At 38.6% G+C, this 10788-nt stretch overlaps 1 non-coding gene across 1 annotated transcript; it reads left to right on the top strand.

Moving 5' to 3' along the window:
- The first annotated feature begins 1210 nt into the window (after positions 1–1210).
- LOC113624194 (U6 spliceosomal RNA) lies at positions 1211–1316 on the top strand. The gene has a single exon (XR_003434254.1). It is a non-coding gene; the product is annotated as a U6 spliceosomal RNA (small nuclear RNA).
- Positions 1317–10788: the final 9472 nt, after the last annotated feature.

Raw genomic sequence — 10788 nt, 5'->3', positions numbered from 1 at the left:
TTTTCTGAAAACAGTCATTATTGGAGTTCCCAAAGCAATGATTTTTTCTGGTTAAAAATGAATGGCGGGGGGAGCTTCTCTGGTGGCACAGTGGTTGAGAGTCCGCCTGCCGATGCAGGGGACACAGGTTCGTGCCCTGGTCTGGGAGGATCCCACATGTCGCAGAGCGTCTAGGCCCGTGAGCAATGGCCACTGGGCCTGCGCGTCCGGAGCCCGTGCTGCACAGCGGGAGGGGCCACAACAGTGGGAGGCCCACGTACCGAAAAAAAAAAAAAAAAAATTGAATGGGGGAACATTGAACTGTGTCTGTATGTCCCTTACAGAGTAGCATGTGTGCATCAGTCTAAAAGGCAGCTCTCAGTCTCATCACTTTGTTGCCATAAGTTCTGAGAACAATTATTTCTTTGTTAACATTTGGTAAACTTATCTTTAGGAACTTCAAAGAAGGTTGGGCACATCTCTGAAGTTGAATTTCAAAATAGGTTGAAATCTAAACTTGGGATTCTCCTGGTGGGTAGCTAGAATAACAATGCATTTGCCTAGAGTCTTTTCAAGGGGATGTTGCTGATTGGTACTTTGTCGTACAGGCCATGGAAGTGAACTTGAAAAACAGGCATAATTGCCTATCCAAGTTTTCACCATAAATAATCATTTTTTAAAAGGTTCCAGTAACTTACCCACTAGGAAAAAAAAAAAAAAAAGGAAAGTGGGACAATGATGCAGTGGCTTTGCTCCAAAATCATCATGTGTAATGTCATGCTGCCATCTGCAGTATTTTATTTCAGTATTTTCACCCAAACAGGGGAATTTTAATGAGCTCTATAGACATGTGGTCATTCTATTGAGGGAGAAACATTTTGCCAGCACAACAGTAAGAGAAAGTTTTTGACCAATATTTTCCCTTTAGTCACGGTCCCGATTCCTTCCCACCCACATGCACATTTTTAAGTTTGTTCCGTTTCTTGATGATGCTTTTGCACATGTGGTGATGTTAAATTTGAAAGTGAATCAACATGCTGTACCTAGTAGAGGGGCCCTGAAACTGCTCAGAAATACTGTGATTCGGTGTCGGCTCGCACTCATGCAACTGCTAAGTGGGCAGCAACGGGTGGGATGTGGCCACAGCAGGGGTGAGACCTTAACTCCAGCAAAGCCCAGTTTTAAAAAAAAAAAACTTTGGTAAATTTGGGGGTTAAGGAATCTACAGGGAGTGCTACTTCAGGAGCACATATACTAAAATTAGACTGATATGGAGAAGATCAGCACAGCTCCTGAGCAGGGATGAGGCACAAATTCCTGAAGTGTTCCATTATTTATGTATATTCTAAGGGGATGTATTCATTTGCTAGGGCGGCTGTAACAAAGTACCACAGACTGGGCCACTTAAACCATAGAAGATTATTGTTCCACAGTTCTGGAGGCTGGAAGTCCAAGATCAAGATGTCAGCAGGTTTTTTTTTTTTTCTGAGGCCTCTCTCCTTGGCTTATAGATGGCCGTCTTCTCCGTGTCTTCACAGGGTCTCCCCTCTGTGTGTCTGTGTCCTAATGTCTTTTTATAAGGACATCAGTCATTAGATTAGGGCCACCTTGATGACCTCATTTAACCTTAAATACCTCTTTAAAGACCTGTCCAAATAGAGTTACATTCTGAGCTACTGGGGTTGAGGACTTCAACATATATATGGAAAGAGGGGATACAATTCATTCCATAACAGGAAATAGCTTAAATAAAGTATTTGCTTCTAATGTTTGGATCTAAAATGAAGAGAATACAATAAGAAACAAGGCATTAGGATGCCCAGAAAGAAAAAAGGAAGGGAGAGAGGGAGGTGAAGGAAGGAAGGAAAGAAGAGAGGGAGGGAGGGAGGAAAAAGCTTGAAGAATGGCTAGAGTCTAAAGCGGTCCAAACAAGAGACCTTACTTAAGGAATTCGCCCCATCTATACCTACTAGGAGGAGGAAGAAGTCTAAAACAAGAGAAGACAGTGAAAATTGGATGATCCCAGCCATTAAGGCCACTCATCTTTGCCTCTTATGCTCTATACAGTCCAATAGTGTCTTGAAGCTGCAATGTCACTATGGCTACCAAATATTCTATTGCTCTGAAGCTGTCCAAGAAACCAGACACTCAGCAGATGCCAGCAAAAACTGCCCCCAGAAGTGTTCTTTTAAGTTTTCCCTGGAGATTTAATCCAAATCGAGCAAAATAGAAAAATATGGATTTGCTATTCTCAAGAGGTGTTAATGGTTCATTGCTGAACACTGTGGTCTGGAGTGTCTCTTGAAGATAGAATGTTTTGTTGTTTTTCCTGCCCTGATATAGTGGTTTCCACTAAAGCATCAGCCTGATATTTCACTGTTTGGCTGATCCTGTTGTACCTATTAAAGGACTGTTGTACCTATTCCCTAATCTTAGGGAATTCCCTTATCTTATTCACCTCTGCTTTCTCAGTGCCTAGCAATATTTATGAATGAACACAGGGGTGATGCTAGGTCTAATTTTTCCTGTTTAATACATCATGCTTTCTCGTTATAATCCAGCTTACTGAAATGACAGCAGCAGCCTCCATTTTTTATGATCCCTGCTATGTGTACAACTTGAGCTAGATAGTTTACATACATTATCTTATTTGATAATCACCTTGGCAAACTCTTCAACCCCTAAATGCACTTACAGAGGGCTGTTTTATACACAAATGGTCATAAAATGCGTAAACCATATGAACGATATTTTGTAACCATTTTGTTTTATGCTATTAGGAAAAGCCATAGACTGCAAATCAAAAAGAGTAAATTATGAACCAAACAGTTTTATGTTATTTTGTCTTGCAATTTTGCAGCAGTTGATATATTCTGGCCGTGAGGGTTTTAGACATCAGTTCACATGTTGCTTAGTTGTTGTTGTTTTTTTCGCTGATAATTTTGAATCATAAAATGCATAGAGTCACAGACAATACAACATTTAGGCCCCCATCTAATAATCCCAGACAACAACTGAAGTATACCTAAAGCAGCCACTATTAGCAACAAAAACCCAGAAAAAGGTGTATTTTTCATTTATGGAAAAAAGTGCAAATAAAGAATAATTTCTCCTTATAGGCATAATTCCAATCACTGCTACAAACGGGAAACACGCGTGGTAGTAGGCGGTCCACTTAGCTTACAAGATGGAACCTTTTGGTGTAAACATTTTGTGGGGTAATACCGCTCTCTAGTGGTGCATACTAAGTACTTCACATTTAATTGCAAAGAGTCACTACTATCTGAACCCTTGACAATATTCCTGGTCTCCTTCATCCATTTTATTACTCCTCTGATCTCTAATAAATACAGAGAACCTGATATGTACACATAAACACTGTGGAATCTACATGTTATTTAAACTTTATAAATGACGTTTTTCTAGGTGTTCAAACCTTAGACCCGGCCAAGAGGGAACTGCTTGGCCCCGTGATTTAGAGAGGGTTCAGCTCTGGCTTTTCCTGGCTGTGCCCCTCCCTGCAGATCAAGGCGTTCTGGGACGCGCCCAAACCCAAGCCTTTTTCTTCCTGCTACCCGCCGCTATCTCACGTCCACCCCCAGTTCCACTTCCTTGCATCCTATTCATGCACCAGTGCTCTCATTTTGCCTGAGGTTTTGATGAATAACAGAAAGCTCCCGCCTCCCAGATATATTTGCATTAGGGAAGCTTCCCGAAATACCATGACACACCCCTTCCCAGCAATAATAATGAAAGGGAATTTTAAGATACGAAAGCAGACCCATGGGATAACTTTTCTCACCCCTTCAAATAAGACAGGGTGTCTGCAAGGACCCTGGAGCTTTTTCCAAACCTTAGACCTCTGCTGTCACCTTTAGGAAGTTTGTCTAACTGCACGTTCTACCGGAGGTGTTAACTTCATCAAAACCGTTACACAGAGTTTTAAGTTCTAGACATCTGCTGTACAACATCGTACCTATAGTTAACAGTGCTGTGTTGTGCACTTCAATAAATGTGAAGAGGGTAGACCTCATGTTGAGTGTTCTTACAATAAATAAATAAAAGCTATTTGAAATAGAGAGACAAAGGGAGGGTGAGGAGGGAGGGAGGGAGGAAAGAAGGAAGGAAGGAAGGAAGGAAGGCTGGCTACCAGGCGGCACCTATCTGAATCTTGTAACAGAGCCAGCTAAGAAAAGAGTGGCTGGCTGGCATCTATTTTATGGTATTTCACAAATCTTGTAACACTTTCTATTTGCTACTCTATCAAATAATAGAATAAGAAAAATAGCTAACATTACGTCTATAATGTAGATATATATAAGTAATAAAAGAATATAAATGTCCTGTTTTTTATATATAACAAAACTATATGACCTAGATTATATATACACATCCCACAGTAAGAACAGCTGACACATAAGGGTTTACTATGTGGCTGGCAGGGTTCTCTGTACTTTATCATTGTTGCCATGTTTACACGTTTGTCTCAACAACTCCATGAGGTGGATACTATTATTAGCTCTCTCTATTTTACAGAGGAGGACACTGAGATTCTGAGAAACTCACTTGTCTAAAGTTCCCCTGCTAGTGACTAATCGAGCTTGGATTTGAGCCGTGTATATCTGCCTTCAGAGTCCTCATTCCTCGCCACGGGGTGAACGCCTGTCATTTCAGTAAGCTGGATTATAACGAGAAAGCATGATGTATTAAACAGGAAAAATTAGACCTAGCATCACCCCTGTGTTCATTCATAAATATTGCTAGGCACTGAGAAAGCAGAGGTGAATAAGATAAGCAAAGCCTTGCTCACCACCATACATGCTGATATGAAGAAGATCAACAGAAAATAGACGTTTAAAATAAAGGAATGTATGTGTGATAAGGATAGCTTATAAAATAGCTATGTTGAGAATCACAGTAGAGTGATGTGATAGAAAGTGTCTGAGAAGCTGTTTTATATTGGGCTGTCGGAAAGAGATAATATTAAGCTAGAGCCAATCTAAAAATTTAATCTCACTATATGAAATTCTATGGAATTAGAGAGAGCATTCCAGAAAGATGTAAGATCTGGTACAAAAACCCTGAGGGAGGGAAGCATCTCGACTTGCTTGAAGAGCACAAAGAAGCCCCACTGTTAGAAGTGAAGAAGGGGAGGGAGAGGGTGGAGGACAGAGGTCTGAGAGCCAGGCAGGCTAACCCATGGAGGATCTGCAATATTCCACACATGGGGATTTTATAGTAGGTGAGAAGACAAGCTTTTGGAAGGCTTCAAGACTATTATAAAAATCACCTGGCTGCCTGTGGAGAAAGGTGTGAAGGAGAAGAGAATACTCAGCCTGCCTGTGGAGAAAGGTTTAAAGGAGCAGAGTATAGAAGGAAGCAGGATACCCAGTCAAAAATCACTTGCAAGAGTGCATCAGGATGTGAAGATGCCTTCAACTAGTAATGAGGACGGACACTTCAAGAGGGATCTGTCACATATGTTGTGGCCATGGAGTCTACAGGTGTAGCTGATGCTTTCAATATGGAGGTGAAGGGGGAAGAGACAAATTGAAAATATGCTTGGATATAGGGAATTGCTTTGGCCTGGGGAGGAAAACTTTATGAGGAAGGGCAGTAAACCCAGTGCTATGTTGCAAGACCCAGGTGGGGAAGCCCATTCCGTCTTTCTGATCATGTGACTGTGGTCAAGCTACTAAACCACGCTGAGCCCCACTGTGCTCACCTGTAAAAGTGCTGACCAGACCCCTGTGCACAGCTTCTCTGAGTCTATGTGGGATGTATTGCAGTTTGTACAGAATGGGTTTAAAACCTTACAAGCCCATGAGTAATGATAAAACTACACATTAGCTTACTTTGGGTGATACTGTGTAAACACACACACACACACACACACCACACACAACTGTATTTAACCTTCAAAGGAAATGTCCATAATGAAGTTACATTCTACAGTCACAATACTGCTACCACATTACTGGTTTAAAATGAATTTTTAAGTTATGTAATTCTGAAGACGTTAGAGAGAAAATCCCTCTAGACAACAGAAGTGTCATCCACTTGCGGACGGATAGACACATTTTTTTAACATCTTTACTGGAGTATAATTTCTTTACAATATTGTGTTAGTTTCTGCTGTATAACAAAGTGAATCAGCTATATGTATACATATATCCCCATATCTCTTCCCTCTTGCGTCTCCCTCCCACCCTCCCTATCTACCCTTCTAGGTGGTCACGAAGCACCAAGCTGCTCTTCCTGTGCTATGCGGCTGCTTCCCACTACCTATTTTATATTTGATAGTGTATATATGTACATGCAACTCTCTCACTTCATCCCAGCTTACACTTTCCCCTCCCCGTGTCCTCAAGTCCATTCTCTACCTCTGTCTTTAACCTGTCCTGCCCCTAAGGTTGTTCAGAACCTTTTTTTTTGGGGGGGGGGGATTTCATATATATGTGTTAGCATATGGTATTTATTTTTCTCTTTCTGACATACTTCACTCTGTATGACAGTCTCTAGGTCCACCCACCTCACTACAAATAACTCAATTTCATTTCTTTTTATAGCTGCGTAATATTCCATTGTATATATATGCCATATCTTCTTTATCCATTCATCTGTCAATGGACACTTAGGTTGTTTCCATGTCCTGGCTATTGGAAATAGAGCTGCAATGAACATTGTGGTACATGACTCTTTTTGAATTACCGTTTTCTCAGGGTATAAGTCCAGGAGTAGGATTGCTGGGGCACAAGGTAATTCTATATTTAGTTTTTTAAGGAACCTCCATACTGTTCTCCATAGTGGCTGTACCAATTTTAATTCCCACCAACAGTGCAGGAGGGTTCCCTTTTCTCCACACCCTCTGAGGCATTTATTGTTTCTAGATTCTTTGATGATGGCCAGTCTGACCCATGTGAGGTGATACCTCATTGTAATTTTGATTTGCATTTCCCAAATGATTAGTGATGTTGAGGATCCTTCCATGTGTTTGTTGGCAATCGGTATATCTTCTTTGTAGAAATGTCTGTTTAGGTCTTCTGCCCATTCTTGGATTGGGTTGTTTGTGTTTTTGATATTGCCCTTCATAAGCTCTTGTAAATGCTGGAGATTAATCCTTTGTCAATTTCTTCATTTTCAAATATTTCCTCCCATTCTGAGGGCTGCCTTTCCATGTTTTTATGGTTTCCTTAGCTTTTAAGTTTCATTAGGTCCCACTTGTTAATTTTTAGTTTTATTTCCATTTCTCTAGGAGGTGGGTCTAAAAGGATCTTGCCATGATTTATGTCATAGAGTGTTCTGCCTATGTTTTCCTCTAAGAGTTTGATAGTGTCTGGCCTTACAATTAGGTCCTTAATCCATTTTGAGTTTATTTTGTATATGGTGTTAGGGAGTGCTCTAATTTCATTCTTTTACATGTCGATGTCCAGTTTTTCCAGCACCACTTATTGAAGAGGCTGTCTTTTCTCCATTGTATATTCTTGCCTCCTTTATCAAAAATAAGGTGACCATATGTGTGTGGGTTTATCTCTGGGCTTTCTATACTGTTCCACTGATCTATATTTCTGTTTTTGTGCCAGTACCATACTGTCTTGACTACTGTAGCTTTGTAGTATAGTGTGAAGTCAGGGAGCCTGTTTCTTCAAGCCCCATTTTTCTTTCTCAAGAATGCTTTGGCTATTCGGGGTCTTTTGTGTTTCTATACAAATTGTGAAATTTTTTGCTCTAGTTCTGTGAAAAATGCCATTGGTAGTTTGATAGGGATTGCATTGACTCTGTAGATTGCTTTGGGTAGTATAGTCATTTTCACAATGTTGATTCTTCCCATCCAAGAACATGGTATATCTCTCCATCTGTTGGTATCATCCTTAATTTCTTTCATCAGAGTCATAGTTTTCTGCATAAAGGTCTTTAGTCTCCAAAGGTAGGTTTATTCCTAGGTATTTTATTCTTTTTGTTTCAATTGTAAATGGGAGTGTTTCCTTAATTTCTCTTTCAGATTTTTGTCATTAGTGTATAGGAATGCAAGAGATTTCTGTGCATTAATTTTGTATCCTGCTACTTTACCAGATTAATTGATTAGCTCTAGTGGTGTTCTGGTAGCATCTTTAGGATACTCTATGTATAGGATCATGTCATTTACAAATAGTGACAGTTTTACTCCTTCTTTTCTTGGATTGCTTTCATTTATTTTTCTTCACTGATCACTGTGGCTAAACTTCCAAAGCTATGCTGAATAATAGTGGTGAGAGTGGGCAACCTCGTCTTGTTCCTGATCTTAGAAGAAAAGTTTTCAGTTTTTCACCATTGATAACGAAGTTTGCTATGGGTTTGTCATATATAGCCTTTATTATGTTGAAGTAAGTTCCCTCTAAGCCTATTATCTGGACGGTTTTTATCATAAATGAGTGTTGAATTTTATTGAAAGCTTTTTCTGCATCTATTGAGATGATCATATGGTTTTTCTCCTTCAATTTCTTTTCATGGTATATCACATTGATTGATTTGCATATAGTGAAGAATCCTTGCAATCCTGGGATAAACCCCACTTGATAATGGTGTATTCTCCTTTTAATTTGTTGTTGGATTCTGTTTGCTAGTATTTTGTTGAGGATTTCTGCATCTATATTCATCAGTGATATTGGTCTGTAGTTTTCTTCTTTAAGGACATCTTTCTCTAGTTTTAGTATCAGGGTGATGGTGACCTCTTAGAATGAGTTCGGAAGTGTTCCTCCTTCTGCTATATTTTGGAAGAGTTTGAGAAGGATAAGTGTTAGCTCTTCTCTAAATATTTGATAGAATTCACCTGTGAAGCCATCTGGTCCTGGGCTTTTGTTTGTTGGAAGATTTTTAATCACAGTTTCAATTTCAGTGCTTGTGACTGGTCTGTTTACTTTTTCTGTTTCTTCCTGGTTCAGTCTCAGAAGGTTGTGCTTTTCTTAGAATTTGTCCATTTCTTCCAGGTTGTCCATTTTATTGGCATATAGTTGCTTGTAGTAATTTCTCATGATCCTTTGTATTTCTGCAGTGTCAGTTGTTACTTCTTTTTCTTTTCTAATTCTATTGATTTGAGTATTCTCCTTTTTTTCTTGATGAGTCTGGCTAATGGTTTATCAATTTTGTTTATCTTCTCAAAGAACCAGCTTTTAATTTTATTGATCTTTGCTATCATTTCCTTTATTTCTTTTTCATTTATTTCTGATCTGATCTTTATGATTTCTTTCCTTCTGCTAACTTTGGGGTTTTTTTGTTCTTCTTTCTCTAATTGCTTTAATTGTAAGGTTAGGTTTTTTATTTGAGATGTTTCTTGTTTCTTAAGGTAAGATTGTATTGCTATAAACTTCCCTCTTAGAACTGCTTTTGTTGCATCCCTTAGGTTTTGGGTTATCATGTTTTCATTGTCATTTGTTTCTAGGAATTTTTTGATTTCCTCTTTGATTCTTCAGTGACCTCTCAGTTATTAAGTAGTGTGTTGTTTAGCCTCCATGTGTTTGTATTTCTTACAGATATTTTCTTGTAACTGATATCTAGTCTCATAGCATTACGGTCGGAAAAGATACTTGATACGATTTCAATTTTCTTAAATTTACCAGTGCTTGATTTGTGACCCAAGATATGATCTATCCTGGAGAATGTTCCCTGAGCACTTGAGAAGAATGTGTATTCTGTTGTTTTTTGATGGAATGTCCTATAAATATCAATTAAGTCCATCTTGTTTAATGTATCATTTAAAGCTTGTGTTTCCTTATTTATTTTCATTTTGCATGATCTGTCCATTTTTGAAAGTGGAGTGTTAACCGTAAGGTAAACTATGGACTTTGGATAATTATGACCTCCCAACATAGACTCATCAGTGATAACAAACATACCACTCTGGTAGAGAATGTTGATAACAGATGAGGCTATGGATGTGTAGGGGCAGAGGGTATATGGGAAACCTCTCTCTTTTTTTCCTATCAATTTTGTCATGAACCTAAAACTGCTCTAAACAAATTAGTATTTTTTTAAGTTTAAGATTCCAGTTAAGAGGTGTGAATACCAATATTGTTAAGCACTTGGCAACCTTGAACTTTACCTTCAGAGTGTGACCCTCTAAGAGGCAATCTTACTGTTATAACAGGGTCTCTGTTCATAGTACCAAGAGGATGGTATTTTCAGAAGCGAGATGATTAAAACAGGGAATGGCTAAGAGGATACGGCTCTCAGCCAATTTAACTGCTCTGTCTACCAAGAAATTAGAAAGAGTGTATCGAGAGAGAGATTGTGCATCTTTTACAAGAGCATCAAAGGTGTTTTTATGGCTTCATAACATTGATGTTTTCTTCCAAAAATTGGCATAATTTCTAACAAAATAGTAAACTGTATGTTTACACACAAAAATAACTAGTTGAGAAATAGAAATAATCAATAAGTCAGTCATTTTATCACTGCTATTTTAACTAACTCGGTTGAATGAACTGTTGCTTTGCTAAGAAGTAGATAATCTACTCTCACCTTGAAGGTAGAAGGACTAATGTCTAAGTAAATATTTCTGAAACAGACAGTGTATGAACTTACAGTATTTAAAACCCAGTGAAGAAATACATTAATTATGAAGGGATTCAGGCATATATTATGTGAAATTAAGAAAAAGAAAAGCACGTGGAAATCTTATCATAGAATGCGCTTTGGAAAAAAAAAATATTCTAAGTAAGTATGATTTTAGGTTCCCTTAATATTTTTTTCATTTCTAGCTGTAAGGTTCTCACTTTGTGTACCAATGTTGTATAGAACATCACAGTACAGTATATGACAATTTAATAGATT

The sequence above is a fragment of the Aethalodelphis obliquidens genome, unplaced genomic scaffold, assembly GCF_003676395.1.
Source record: "Aethalodelphis obliquidens isolate GAN/ISIS:26980383/991018 unplaced genomic scaffold, ASM367639v1 scaffold1, whole genome shotgun sequence".
Taxonomy (NCBI): domain Eukaryota; kingdom Metazoa; phylum Chordata; class Mammalia; order Artiodactyla; family Delphinidae; genus Aethalodelphis; species Aethalodelphis obliquidens.
The sequence above is the reverse complement of the archived record's forward strand: the minus strand, read 5'-3'. Positions and strand labels throughout refer to the sequence as shown.